The sequence below is a fragment of the Impatiens glandulifera genome, chromosome 1, assembly GCF_907164915.1.
Source record: "Impatiens glandulifera chromosome 1, dImpGla2.1, whole genome shotgun sequence".
Classification (NCBI taxonomy): domain Eukaryota; kingdom Viridiplantae; phylum Streptophyta; class Magnoliopsida; order Ericales; family Balsaminaceae; genus Impatiens; species Impatiens glandulifera.
Window position 1 is genome coordinate 49,529,315 of NC_061862.1, and position 16,305 is coordinate 49,545,619.

The window sequence follows — 16,305 nt, forward strand, 5'->3', positions numbered from 1 at the left end:
ATTTGAAAACCTTCAGTTTTGACCCTTGTTTAAAAAAAACAGAAAATTCTCTAAGTGTTGGGAAGGGTAAGAACCGAATGTTTATTTGAAAACCTTCGGTTTTGATCCTTGTTTAAAAAAAACAGAAAATTCTCTAAGTGTTGGGAAGGGTATAAACCAAAGATTTATCTGAAAGCCTTCGGTTTTGACCCATATTAAAAAAACAGAAAATTCTCTAAGTGTTGGGAAGGGTAAAAACCGAAGGTTTATTTGAAAACCTTCAGTTTTGACCCTTATTTAAAAAAAATAGAAAATTCTCTAAGTGTTGGGAAGGGTAAAAACTGAAGGTTTATTTGAAAACTCTCGGTTTTGATTATTTAATTTTCGAGAGTTTTCATATAACTTTCGGTTTTACCACTTCCTAATTTGTTAAATTATTTTGTTTTTAACCAACTAGTCTTAACTCCTAACTAATATAATCAATTGTGTGTTGTATTTTAAAAATTAATATTGTGTTTAATGTTAAAATGTTTATGATTGTGTTTGATTATTATAGAGAAGTGTATTTGAATGTTTATGTTTGATTATCTTATGAATGTGTGTAATGTTTGATCATATGGATTGTGCAATATTTTAAGGATATAAAATGTGTTAAATTAATGTTGTTAAAGGTCATTAGAAGGTGAAAAACCAAAGAATTTAACAATTTGTAAAGTCATAATTCCGAAAGTTATATAATTAACTTTCGGAAATAGCTATCAAAACCGAAAGTTTTATATAAACTTTCGGGTTTTACACTTCTCAAGACCGAGAGTTTTGTATAAAACTTTCGGTTTTGATAGCTATTTCCGAAAGTTAATTATATAACTTTCGGAATTTTCACTTCTCAATTTTGTAAATTAACGTATTTTTTCTTTCCAATATAGACTCTTAACTAATATAATCAAGTGTGGGTTATATTTTAAAAATTAATATTGTGTTTTATGTTAAAATGTTTATAATAGTGTTTGATTATATAGAGAAGTGTATATGAATGTTTATGTTTGATTATCTTATGAATGTGTTTAATGTTTGATCATATGGATTGGGAAATGTTTTAAGGATATCAAATGTGTTAAATTAATGTTGTTCAAGGTTATTAGAAAGTGAGAAACCAATTAATATAACAATTTGTCACGTTGTAAAACCGAAAGATAATTAAATTACTTTCGGAAATAGTGATCAAAACCGAGAGATATACATATATCTCTCGGTAATATCTATTTAAATTCAATTGTACATATGTTAAAACCGAGAGATTTAGACACATCTCTCGGAATTTAAATTATCAAGACCGAGAGATATATATAAATCTCTCGGAAATATGAAAATAAAACCGAGAGTTAATCATATAACTCTCGGAATTAATGAAATGACCAAAACCGAAAGGTTTATGAAAACCTTCGGAATTAAATAATTAAGACAAACCAAAAGTTTTAATTAAAATTTCGGAATTGAACTTATTAAAAAAACCCTTTCACTTCTTCTTTTCCCCGATTCACTCTCTCTCACCGATTGTCTCTCTCGCGCCTCCTTCTTCCAGCGATCAAACGACTTCGCCGCCGCCGCTTCCTTCCTCCCTCGATCAGACGACGACGACGCCGCCTTCCTCCCTCAATCAGACGACGACGACGCCTTCCTCCTTCGATCAGACGACGCCGCCTTCCTCCTTCGATCAGAAGACGACGACGACGATTCCTCTTCTGATCAAACAACGCCGCCGTCTACTTGCTTTGCCGCCGCTCTAGCCCCACTTCCGCCGCCTCCTGCTGCCGCCGACATCCAATTCATTTCAAGGTTAGTTTATTTGTTTGATTTTAGGTTAGTTTTTTTTTATTTTAGGTTATATTTTGGTTATTTAGTCTGATTGATCGTTATTGAATTTGATTTAGGTTTGGTTATTAGGTTTGATTGATGGTTATTGATTTTGATTTAGGTTTGGTTATTAGGTTTGATTAATGTTAAAAATTGGTTTATATTGAGTTTGATTTAGGTTTGGTTATTTGGTTTGATTGATGGTTATTGATTTTTATTTAGGTTTGGTTATTAGGTTTGATTAATGTTAAAAATTGGTTTATATTGAGTTTGATTTAGGTTTGGTTATTTGGTTTGATTGATGGTTATTGATTTTGATTTAGGTTTGGTTATTAGGTTTGATTAATGTTAAAAATTGGTTTATATTGAGTCTGGTTTAGGTTTGGTTATTTGGTTTGATTGATGGTTATTGATTTTGATTTAGGTTTGGTTATTAGGTTTGATTAATGTTAAAAATTGGTTTATATTGAGTTTGATTTAGGTTTGATTATTTGGTTTGATTGATGGTTATTGATTTTGATTTAGGTTTGGTTATTAGGTTTGATTAATGTTAAAAATTGGTTTATATTGAGTTTGGTTTAGGTTAGGTTATTTGGTTTGATTGATGGTTATTGAGATTATGTTAGAATTGAATTGTTTGGATTAGATTTGATTTTGGTTATTAGATTTGGTTTGAAATTGTTTGATTAATGTTAGATTTAGGTTATATGTTCAATATTTTGGTTAGATTTTGTTTTTTATATTGATTTGTTAGATTAGGTTTGTTAGATTATATTTTGTTTGGTATATGATTTAGTTTGAACTTTGTTGGATTTATGTTAAATTTAAGTTAGATAATATGGTTTGATTTTTTCTGATTTTGGATTAGGACCGTCCGTCTCTTGAAGATCGCCGAGGTTATTCCACCTTCAGCTGCCTCCTCCACCGTTGCCGCGCCTCTCCACCGTCGTCGCCGCAACTGCTAAAAAAGGTCAGTTTTTAAGGATTTTTATGTTGTTAGGATTATATTGGATTTTAGGTATGAATTGAATTGTTTGAATTAGATTTGATTATGTTAGATTTGGTTTATGTATGAATAAATTAGATTTTAGGTTAGAATTGCATTGTTTGTATTATATTGGATTTTAGGTATGAATTGAGTTATTTGAATTATGTATGATTGAAATAGTGTTTGACTAGGTTTGATTAATTTAAAAAATTGGTTAGATTAATGATGATTGGTTATTTGAATTAGGCCATATTGAAGACTGCCGTGCCAGATTGGTTAGATTAGGTTTGAAATGTTTATGATGAAATATTGTTTGTTTAGGTGGAATTTGGTTTGGATAATGTTAGATTAGGTTTTAAATGTATATGAATAAAATATTAATGTTTGTTTAGGTAGAATTTGGCTTGGATAATGTTAGATATTGTTGAAATGTATATGAATGAAATAATGTTAGATTATGTTTGAAATGTATATGAATGAAATATTGTTTGTTTAGGTGGAATTTGGCTTGGATAATGTTAGATTATGTTGAAATTTGGTTGGATAATGATAGATTAGGTAGAGATTATGTTACGATTATGTAATCCTAATTAATTTAGACAAATTTAAGTAAATAATAATCACGGTTGTTTTCCATTTTATTAGAAATATGGAAGTACCCGATAAAAGCTGGATAACCTTACGTCGAGATCATCCAAATTACGAGAAAGGTGCTGACAAATTCCTCGAGTATGCAATTAGGAATACATCCCAACAAACCGTGAAATGTCCCTGCGTGAAATGCTTGAACACGCCGTTTATGGAAATAGACGAAGTGAAGACTCACCTCATCATTTATGGAATAAATGTTCATTATGAGTATTAGTATTTTCATGGAGAAAAGAGACGTACTACTCAAGTGGTTAATGACGATGTCGATGAAAATGCCGAATACTTCGATGATGATGATGATGATGATGACGATGATCACTCGGAGGATGCCATGCCGGAATTCAACGATGCGAGACCGTAGATGAATAATACAGTTAATGAAGAGGTCAATGATGAACGTTATATGCACGAATTTATAAACGATATGTTCCCCAACGTTAATGATGTCCCGAACAACGATGAACCAGTCGAAGATGCGCATAGATTTTATAAATTGCTTGATGATTGCAAACAGCCATTGTATGAAGGTGCTCGAATAACAAAATCATCAGCACTACTGAAACTACTACACATAAAAAATGTATGTCAATGGACAAATTCTTCATTCGATATGTTGCTGCGTCTTCTTAAAGACTACATATTACCGATTGACGCTCAATTGCCAAACTCATACTACGAAAGTAAAAAATTCATTACTAATATCAGGCTTAAATATGACAAGATAGACGCATGTAAGAACAACTGTATGCTATTTTGGAAGGACGACAAAAATGAAGATTCTTGCAGAGTTTGCGGTCTTTCAAGATGGAAAGTCGACCAAACAAGTGGTACAGTTCGAGAGAAGCAAAATGGAAAATTCATTCCAAAAAAGGTGTTGAGATATTTCCCTTTAATACCAAGACTGCAAAGACTATACATGTCCTAAAAAACGGCTCCAATGATGAGATGGCATAAAGAAGGAAGAGTTGATAGTGATACGTTGAGACATCCCGCTGATTCCTTAACTTGGAAAACGTTTGATGAAAATTATAAAGATTTTGCGTCGGAATCTCGAAACGTAAGACTGGGTTTATCAAGCGATGGATTTCAACCATTTGCAAATGAGAAAAAATCATACAGTGTTTGGCCAATTATTCTCGTTCCTTATAATGTGTCACCCACTACTTGCATGGATTCTAGCAATTTTATTTTATCTATGTTAATTCCGGGTCCAAAGAGTCCGGGAGATGCAATTGACATATTTCTCCAGCCATTGATCGAAGAGTTGCATGAACAGTGGCAAACTGGTGTGAAAACGTTTGATGCACACACCTCGCAATACTTTAACATGCGAGCGGCGTTGTTGTGGACCATTAACGACTTTCCCGCCTACGCGAATTTATCAGGCTGGAGTACGAAAGGTAAATTCGCTTGTCCTTGTTGTAACAACGACACAGTATCTCTTCGATTGGTTCATGGTTCCAAATAATGTTACTTGGGTCATAGACGATTCCTTCCACCAAAGCACAAATACAGAAGGGATAAAGAGTCTTTTGATGGTCGAACTGATTATAGAGAGCCCCCTAGATTATTAACGGGGCAAGAAAGTTACAAGAAAGCACGAGACCTAGAAGACATAATTCTTAGTACGGATCTGAGCAAGAAAACCAAGATATATCATGAAACGCGGGGAGACAATTGGAACAAACTTAGCATTTTCTTCCGTTTGCCTTATTGGAAATCCCTATTATTGAGACATAATTTGGATGTGATGCATATTGAGAAAAATATTTGTGATAGCGTGTTGGGAACAATAATGAATGTGAAAGAGAAGACTAAGGATGGTCCTAAAACCCCGTAAAGACTTACAACTCTTAGGCATAAAATCATGGTTACATCCTATAAATGATGAAGGAGTTGTTCATTATCCAGAAGCGCCTTTCACTTTGACATCCGAAAATAAATTTCTTCAAACTCTATGCCATCCTTGTTTGGTGTTTATCAATCTTTTTCAAAGGGGAATTAATTATTTTCCTATCGTTTTCAGTTGAGATTTTTCAAATAATCTCAGCGTAATCAAATATATTGTAGTGGGAAATCATTAATTAGTTTTTTGAATTTAAGAATTTAACACAAACTTTATTCTAATGACTTCCATTTCAGCTTATGATATTTTAAGTATGAATTGCGAGAAATTATTAATTAATGAAGAATAAAAGCAAAAGAACATAATATGGGTGATGGTTGGACTGTCACAAAAGGTCAAAGGTAGTGGGTCTCAATAATTAGGTAGTATAGTACAGAAATAAGCATGCATGCAGCCGGACATTTGCATCAATATTAGGCAGTAGATGTTGTCCCAATAAAGTTGAGATTGACTGACTTTCATAAATGGTACCAAAGACTATTTTTCACATGTGAACAGATATTAATATATCTAGCCCATATAAATTCATTCATTGATCCTCCATGCCTTAACTTGGAGAGCTAGTTTTATTAGAAGCTCGTATAATATTTATGGGTGGCCATGGCTGATCATCTTTTCAAGCATTTGGGGGTGGCTATGTTCAAGGAAGGAATAGTGGTGGAGGAGATTTTGAGTGGAATGGAGAAGCTTGTTTCTGATATTGATGTTGTCATCTCCTTTGAATGGTAAACTAGCTATAATTATATATTAATTTTACCCTTTTCATTTCAATTCCTTTCAATCATGTATGTTAATTGATTAGGGGACTTGACATTGAAAGCTTGGAAATGCTAAGGCAAGGATGTTGAATAAACTTAAATTAATAAGGTTTTTGGTTTTTTATGTTTGATATTCTTAGAGCAATAATTAGGGGTGAGTGGGATAATCAAGAGATTTGGGTGGGAGCTATTTAATATTCACGATAATTACTTTGTCATTTGAAGAGTCAAGCATATAAAAAGTCTATTCTTTCTTATAAAGAGTTGTAATAATCCATTTGAGATGAATAAGAAAAATATATTTTGCCATCTTGTTACCAACAAATTGGTATTAGAGCTATTATGTGTGAGGTGAGCGTGAGAAAACCTGTTAGTCTCAAAAGAGAAGGTCGCGGTGTGCGATGGCTGAGTGAGAAAAAAGAGCGATCGAAATCTTTGTGAGGTGTGTGTGTTGAGTGTAAACACTTGAGAAAAATAGCAGGTCTAACCAATGGCATCCCGCTACCCAAGTTGACAAAAGGCGTCAACTATGACAACTGGAAGGTGCAGATGAAGACCCTTTTCGACTCCCAAGATAATTGGGATGTGGTTGAGACTGAGTATGAGTAACCGGAGAACACAGATGGGTATTCAAATGCCTAGTTGAACGCGTTGAATGTCGTTCGACCTAAAGATAGGGCGGTTTTGTATCTACTATACAGATCTGTCGACGAATCTGGTTTTAAGAAGATAGCTGACGAGAAATCTTTCAAAGTGGCATGGATATACTCGAAATAACAAACAAAAGAGACGAACGGGTGAAGCAAGTACGGCTTCAAACCCTAAGGGGCGATCTAGAAAGCATGAGGATGAAAGAGTTTGAAAGTATATCTGAGTTCATTACTCGGGTGGAGACCGTGGTGAACAAACTAAATTGGAATGGTGAGAGTCTTTCATCAAATCGAGTTGTTGAAAAGATTCTAAGGTCATTGACAAATAGTTTCGAAAATATCGTGTGCGCAATAGAGGAATCCATGGATCTATCAACGCTCACTATTGAAGAGCTTGTTAGGTCCTTAGAAACTTCTTATGGTAAGTAATTATAATGACAAACTATAACAATAATGATAATGTTTATCGTGACTTAAACATATTTAACGAAACTAGCAGCCTTGTCGCCAATCTTGACAGCTCTTCCATTAGCGTAATCGACTTCGGAGATGAATCTCGACCAAAACCAATGTTCCTTCCACACAACCACCATTTCCTTAATCGGAATGTTCTTGGTTTCGGGTAAGAAGAAGTAGATAAAAATGGTCATGACTACAACCCAAAATGCAAAGAAGATGAACACCCCAAACTTGAGGTGACACAACATGTTTAGAAAGACTTGAGCAACCGCGAATGTGAAAATCATGTTAACCAACACATTAATACTTTGGGCAGCTGATCAGATCTCCAACGGAAAGATCTCACTCGGCACCAACCATCCCAATGGACCCCATGACCAAGCAAAAACCGAGACATAAAGACAAATAAAGAAAACCACAACTATGGCATACCACTTGGGTAGTTCTCCCGGAGTCCCATTCACCCCAAATTTGGCACCAATACATGCCGCAATTACAATCTAAGGCGAAATAAACTCAAAAATAGTAAGTTTGGTGGTAAAATTAAGCAACTCTAATAAACTTTAAGTGCAAAATTTACTTACTTGACAAATCAACATTTGAATGCCACCTTCTAGGAACAAAGATCTTCTACCCCACTTATCAACACCGTAAATGGAAACCAAGGTAGCCCCGACATTCACCACGCCAGTAATGACGGCCGACATGAGGGAGGCTTCACTCCCAAACCCGATAGTCTTGAAAAGAACCGGGGCATAGAACATGATGACATTAATTCCTGTTAGTTGTTGAAAAAACGGGATGAGAATGGCCATTGTCAATTGAGGTCTATACTTGCGTTGCAACAAATTCCTCCACGGATGCTCCACTTATCTCGACTGCTCGCTAGCAGCCACCAGATCCCTTAGTTTCTCATGTTAGAAATAATGTCTTGAAATAACAGAAAAATATATATACATACGATGTTACAAATAAATAAAAATAAAATAAGATATACGAAGAACAATATCACCGTATTTGATGGTTGATTCGAGGCATGTGTTAAACATATTTCCCTTAAAACAATTCCACCGTCTCCCCGTGTGCTAGAGCTTGTCACAGATGGCTGTCTCCCAGGGTACAACGAATCTAGTAGTGATTCAGCACCGGAATCACTACACAACGAGCTTGATAACGTACCTGAACTATCACCGGGTTTCAACGGAAAATATCGAGCGAAGAACTCGAAGAACACTCACAAAACAAGAAGAAGACTTTTGGAATTGTAGAGTGAGAAAGATGAAGGATAAAGTATTTGTAAAATGAATAATGAATGGGTATATATTGCTGAGAATTAAACCTGTAAATAAAACCATCCAAACGTTTATTAGCAATAAATATTGCTCATTCATTTGTTAATTAATCCATAATTAATTAACATCAGCCTATACGTTGATTTGCAGAAATGCAATGTTAGACATTCAATTCTAATGCTAGCTAATTGAAGAGTCCATACGTTAGCCAATAGGCCAATTAAAGCTAAATGTTTATCCTAACATTATGCTTTAATTTTCTAATTAGACATTAAATATTAATTAAACAATTAATATTTAATTATAATTTGGATTAAATTCACCGTTAATTCACGTTTGAATTTGTGTGAATTTTATTTGATTTTATTTATTTACAATCTTATTTCCATTCATTAATGGAATTAGCTTAATTTCAACAATCCCCACATTAATGGAAATTGAAAGATTAACCCGGTGAAAGGTTCAACAGTTGAATTCTACATAGGATAGGTAGGTGTAACCCTTTGAACCTTCCCTTGTGAAAGCATATAACTTTACTAGCTGATTAGTAGACTCGATGTCCTTGAACTATTCTGCTTTTTGTGTAAACGATTACACACTTTCACATAGAATTCTCCCTGATACATGTCAAGCTCTCATGGTTGTGTCCGTTTTGGCCATGGAACACGCGCCTGTTTCTGTGAGAGGGTCTAGAATTGAGTCGTGCAATTCCTTCAAAGCGGCCCCACTTCTCCCTCACATAGGTGATCTCTTTGTTCACAAAGAATGATTAAAAGCGATATGCTTATCCTCGTCAAAATATATATTGTTTCATTATAGGATTAATCCTCAACAATAACTTTCCAAGTCAGTACAATTAGGTTGTCTCATTGAACCTAGTTCTTGGGATCTCTAGTCTGCATAGGTTGGGTTTTCCTTCATACCAACTTATAGTAGGCTAATGTCTCAAAAGACTCCAAACTATCTCTCTATTCAATAATCTGATTAGTGGATCCACAATGTTATCTTTGACTTACATAGTCAAATTTGATAACTCCATTAGAGAGTATAGTCTAATGACATTACGTCTAAGACGTGTGTGTCTAGACTTGTCATTGACTCTAAGCTTGTCCAATTTCTAATTACTATCACAATAATTAGAAATTTATGTTGGTACATTCTTAGTTAACCTTAGAACATCTTCTAATAAGAAGCATAGTCATTCGTACATGCTTATCATTTAATTTTTTATGAAAATATTGTTACTTGGCTAACTAGTAGACAAAATGTCTTTGAACTATTCTGCCTTCGTGTAAACAATTATATATTTTACATAAAAATATTTTATTTTTCAACATAAGTCAAAAATATAGATTATACCGTTTAATCTATCCATCATAAATTTCTTAGAAGATTTCCATACGTAGATTGCATTTCTAAGTGTAAACATATTCACTTAAAGACGTAAAGTCTTTCATTTAATAATATCAATATATCATTTGATAATAACATGATATTTCGTTTAGTGCAATTCATATCCTTTATGGATTTAATCATTTTTATCGTAATTTTCAACAATAAAAATATCATATAAAAGACACGTAATGAAATAATTTTCATTGTCTTCATGATATATATAATTGTCACATCCACTTTTTAATAAAAGTATGATCAAATTTTCATATCATTATTATAAAATTTGTTATAAGTCATATCAAGACTTTATAAACTTTCTTTTTCATTTATTTCATAAAATCCTTTTGAAGACATTGGTTCTTCAAAATTTTATGAAAATAATGTCAAAATATAACACGTTTCTTGATTTCAAAATCCTCAAATCTAAAATATCGATTTGAAAACCAACTCAGCAAATATAAACAAGACGTTTTCTTGTTATTTTATTTCTTTTTATAAAGTTGCGCAACTTTATCTTTTATAGAGAACATATTTCTCTAACAACAAATTATTTTTACATTTATCATAATATACACAATTATTTTTGTGTTATAATCAATAAAAATATTTTCCCCCACATTCGTGTTGATATCCTTTTTAAATCACACACATTTGTATAATTTAAATCAATGATTTTTTAATCAAGAAATTGTCAAACTTTTCTTTTACAGATTTCTTTTGTTATACTTATCATACAATGGATAAGATAACTATATTCATAAATATTTAATTGAATAAAATATAATTTTTATACAAAAGATTAGAATGTTTATTCATATATAAATCATTCTTTACATAATCTCTACATAAGAAATTAAAATATTTAATCAATTAAAATATTTATTTCAACACTTAATTTCTATAAAAGAAATTATAATATTTAATCAAATAAATATTCACCATATCACATGATTTCTACAAAAGAAATCATAATGTTTCAAGCATCTTTGGCCGAAGCCGCTTAAACATTTATTTTCGGTTGCACGTTTGCATACCGCAATATCGGCACGTTTGCCACATTATTCTCAAATCAAACAAGACTTTCCTTGTAATTATTTGATTTCAAGATTATCAAATTAAGTAAGTCTTAATGATGCAATTGAACAATGTATATCAAATATATTATATTAAACCAAAATTAATATATCCAGATATATATATGATATTATATATTATTGCTTCTTTCATTTTAGTCACCACAATGACAAAACAACTATAATATATATAGTCAATAACATAGAAACGTAATCAGATAAATAATATGTCATATATATATTATTAAATAAATATATATACAACTTCATTTATCATTAAAAATACATGATAAATAATTAAAATATTAATTATTACACTTAATTAGAATGTTGATCATTTATCTTTAATCAAATATAAAACTAACTAATTATATAAATAAATATTCATGTCATCAATTATTCATTTCTTAATTAATTAGGTGACCTTTAATATTCTATAACAAATCTTTGTAAATCAAAAAACACATGTGACAAATTTCAAAATTATCTATTAAAATAAAAATAGATAGAAAATAAATCTTAATTTATATATATATATATATATATATATATATAAAAATTTCTAGATAATCATACTTACTATGAAAGAACATGAATCATCATATTATTAGCTAATATGCATGATATATATAAATAATTACTTAGCAATATAATCAAATAAAACATAACTACAAATGTACCTCATGTCTTAATCGAAGTAATTATATTATCGTGTTATGAACGATAATCCACGTGACAAATCTAGGTGGATCATTCTCACCGAGATAATTCTTGCGAAAATATTTCGACTTACATAATTGTCTCTTTCAATACATGATTAGAATAAGTTCTAACACAAACAACTTATTTAATTTTAAGAAATTAAAATTTCTATACTCAATTAATTTCATAATTTCTACATAAGAAATTATAATGATTTCAACATTCATAATTAATGTCATTTAGACAAACCATGTTTTTTTTTAATAAGAAATCATTATCGACCTCATTCATCTCCAACATATAGAGTCATTTTAAAAGTCTGATTTCTACCAAGAAATTATTGGCTACCCATTCATCTCATAATTTCTACACAAGAAATTCGAATGGTTTCAACATCAATGACTAAAGTCATTTTAACTAGTCTAATTTCTATAAAGAAATTATTGACTATCCATTCATCTCATAATTTCTACACAAGAAATTGGAATAGTTTCAATAAATGACTAGTGTCATTTTATAACACATTTCTTATGAAAGAAATCATTGGCTCCATTCATCTAATAATTTCTATAAAAGAAATTTGAATGGTTCTCATCAGATTTCTATACAAGAAAATTGAATGGTTCCATTAAAGAAATCATTAGCTAAATGGGTTTGAATGAATAATTTCTATAAAAGAAATTTGAATGGTTCTCATCAAATCATTAGCTAAATGAGATTCGAACTAGGGACCTTTCGCATCCTCACACGGGACCTTTCGCATCCTCACACCCTTGCATCTGAACTTTGAACCATTGTGCCAATGCTCCCTTTTATTATTGTATTACTGTTTACGACCTTTTGTCTTCTCTTCAAAGAAACTTATTTTTCTCATATTTTTGACTTAAACTCTGTCAAACAAAATTGATAACTTAGTATCATAATTAAACAGTAAATATATAAGACAATTTATATGTACAAATATAAATAGACTATATTTCGTTAATAATCAACATATCACATTCTTATTAAATATCACGCTTAATTAATTTAAGAATGTATATATATATATATATATATATTATAATTAATTATTTTAAAACTGAAACCATATGTTTCAATTATAATTAATTTAATTACTATTAAATATAACCACAAAATTTATTTTATTTTGAAAATTATAAGTTAACATTTCAGTTACCTTTTCATTTATTAATAATAATAATTCTAGTAACTCTCAAACTTTTAATGAAAAAGAAAACAAATCATTGTTTTCTAAATTATTTTCAAGATAACATTTGTATATTGAATATACAATTTTTTCTTGAGAAAATTTATATGTCAAACATATATCAGCTTATAAAATTAAGCTTTTAATAATACAAGAAAAAATATTAATAATTAACATTATACGTGTATAATAAAGACTTATCTTTATTAGTCGATTCTTCTTATTATTAAGATGAATAATTTCAACTTGTCGAAATGAGTCATCATCTCTTTTGCAACATCGTGACTCATATTTCTGAAACATCAAAGACAAAGATTTTCAACGGCAAAAGCTACTAAATAACTTAGCACATGAAACTGTTTTAAGATTGTTAGAAATAATGTCTTGAAATAACAGAAAAATATATATACATACGATGTTACAAATAAATAAAAATAAAATAAGATATACGAAGAACAATATCACCGTATTTGATGGTTGATTCGAGGCATGTGTTAAACACATTTCCCTTAAAACAGTTCCACCGTCTCCCCGTGTGCTAGAGCTTGTCACAGATGGCTGTCTCCCAGGGTACAACGAATCTAGTAGTGATTCAGCACCGGAATCACTACACAACGAGCTTGATAAAGTACCTGAACTATTACCGAGTTTCAACGGAAAATATCGAGCGAAGAACTAGAAGAACACTCACAAAACAAGAAGAAGACTTTTGGAATTCTAGAGTGAGAAAGATGAAGGATGAAGTATTTGTAAAATGAATAATGAATGGGTATATATTGCTGAGAATTAAACCTGTAAATAAAACCATCCAAACGTTTATTAGCAATAAATATTGCTCATTCATTTGTTAATTAATCCATAATTAATTAACATCAGCCTATATGTTGATTTGCAGAAATGCAATGTTAGACATTCAATGCTAATGCTAGCTAATTGAAGAGTCAATGTTAGCCAATAGGCCAATTAAAGCTAAATGTTTATCCTAACATTATGCTTTAATTTTCTAATTAGGCATTAAATATTAATTAAATAATTAATATTTAATTATAATTTGGATTAAATTCACCGTTAATTCACGTTTGAATTTGTGAGAATTTTATTTGATTTTATTTATTTACAATCTTATTTCCATTCATTAATGGAATTAGCTTAATTCCAACACCTCATTCACATCATCAACACCTCTTATTCGACGTAACTTGTCCCTGGCCTCGTCGTGCTTGCCACGCTCGATCATTGAGTTGGGAGTTTCGGTAAGGAGGAGAGATCCGACCGTGATAATGATGGCGGGTACCATGGCACCGCCGAGACTATAACGCCAGCCTTCGCCGTTCTTCATTTTCGAAAAGAAGTAGTTGAGGATGTTGGCAACGAGAATACCGATTGTGATGGAGAGCTGAAATCCTATGTTGAGTGCTCCTCGGTATCTATATGGTGCCATCTCCGAAAGATACAATGGCACCGACTATACATATACAATTTTCATACCAAAAAAAGAGTAAATATTCATGAAACCAAGAAACATATGAATGTACAGTTTTATAGTCAATTGTTTTTTTGAAAAGAATCCATTTAAACTAAATAAAAAATTGTCTAATTAAATTAGATCAACAAACAATTGTACAAATACAAAAAAATTTGGACTAATTAAAGTTAGTAATGAGAGAAATTCTATTTTATCTTTGAGGTACGAAGAAAAGACTAAAAATTATTAATATTTAAATAATTTTTTAAAAAGAAAATAGAAAATATTTAAATATTTAAATATTATAGGTCTTTGTTGAATTCTTTAAAATATTTTTAACATAATCCAAAATTCATTTCACTCTCTTTTTCTTCAATCAACTTATAATTTATTAATCAAAATACAAAGTCTTTTATTTATTTATTATTATACATGACTTTATTTCAAATATGTTTTTTTCAAAATTTATATCAAAAGAGTAAGTTAGTATATAATTTATAAAACTATGTTTCATTTCTTATTTTAGGCAACCATAATTAACAAATAATATAAAATGATTTTATTAATAAACAAAATATATTTACTTTATTGATATTTAAATAATATGAATTAGTTTATATTAGTCTAAACCCAATAAAAACAACTTTATTATTATTATTATTATTATTACAAGAAATACCTGATTAGCAAATCCGATACCAAAACCTAGAAGAATACGACCGAAAATAAGCATCCAAACAGCCTGAGCAAATCCATTTATGAAAGCTCCGATCAAAAACAGAACACCTCCAGCCAACATAGATAACTTCCGACCCAACTTCCTCGTAACCGTAGATGCCATATAAGTGCCGCTAAATACAAAGAAGACGTGAACAAAGTCAAAGTCTCGCTGTTAAACTTGCAATACTGGTTCACAGACTTGTCTTCATTCTGTTTCCTGTAAACCGACGGGAAAAACTTCTCCAAGAATGGATTCATAGAAGTAACTCCACCTATATATATAATTGATACAAATTAGAATCAACAAAAACCCAGTAAAAAAGATTGATCATTTAATTCGTTAGCTAAGTATAATACCTGAAATTCCAATATCGTAACCGAATATGAGACCGCCCATGGAAGCAACTATACAAGTGATGGTGACAAAGATGGTCAAATTTCCTGGGTATTCTTTCCCGTTGCCGGGACCGGTAGCAACGCTGACGGCCGGCATCTTTTTTTACTTTGAGGGAGAGAGACAGAGAGAAATGAGGACTGAATTATTACTAAGAACTGAGAAGAGAATTTATAAAAGTAGGGTTTTTTCATAAACAATTTTGTTAATTTAGGGACAGTGAGTTGCTTTTCATAAAATAAAAGGATGAACTGTCAATAGTCAATTGCAACCCAAATATGTAATAAATTACATTTATTTTGGACATAATAGTTTGAAGTGGAAGATATTAGAGAGTTTTTTTTGGATTATTTTAGTTTATAATTTAAATAATGTAATTAACTCTATTAAAATTTAGAGAGGATTGAGAGAAGGAATTTGAGCTGATTTGTTGAAAAAATAATAAATTTTATTTCTCTTTTCTCTCTTCTCACCTTTTATATTTTTCTCAGACAGTGATGTGGTGACACGTAATTCTCTCTTACAACGGTTAGTTCCATGCTATACATGCAGTGTCTGTATCCATTAAGACAGCGTCACCTGCAGAAAAAAAAAAATCAACAAATGATTTTTCACTTTTGTGTATATCTCTGTCATTTTATGAGTGAGATAGAGACACTGTCTATATGGTATCATCTCTTCAAATTCTCTCTTTATATCACCCCTCGTTAATATACTTTAAACAAATTCTATTCTTTTTTTTATTATTTTTACTAAATATTATTTGGATTTTTAATTGGTTTAATTATTAATTTTTTATTTTTTAAAAA

At 30.9% G+C, this 16,305-nt stretch overlaps 1 pseudogene; it reads right to left on the minus strand.

Annotated features, from left to right (window-relative positions):
- Positions 1-7,259: 7,259 nt before the first annotated feature.
- On the minus strand, positions 7,260-15,622 carry LOC124920716 (annotated as a pseudogene).
- Between the last annotated feature and the right edge of the window lie 683 nt (positions 15,623-16,305).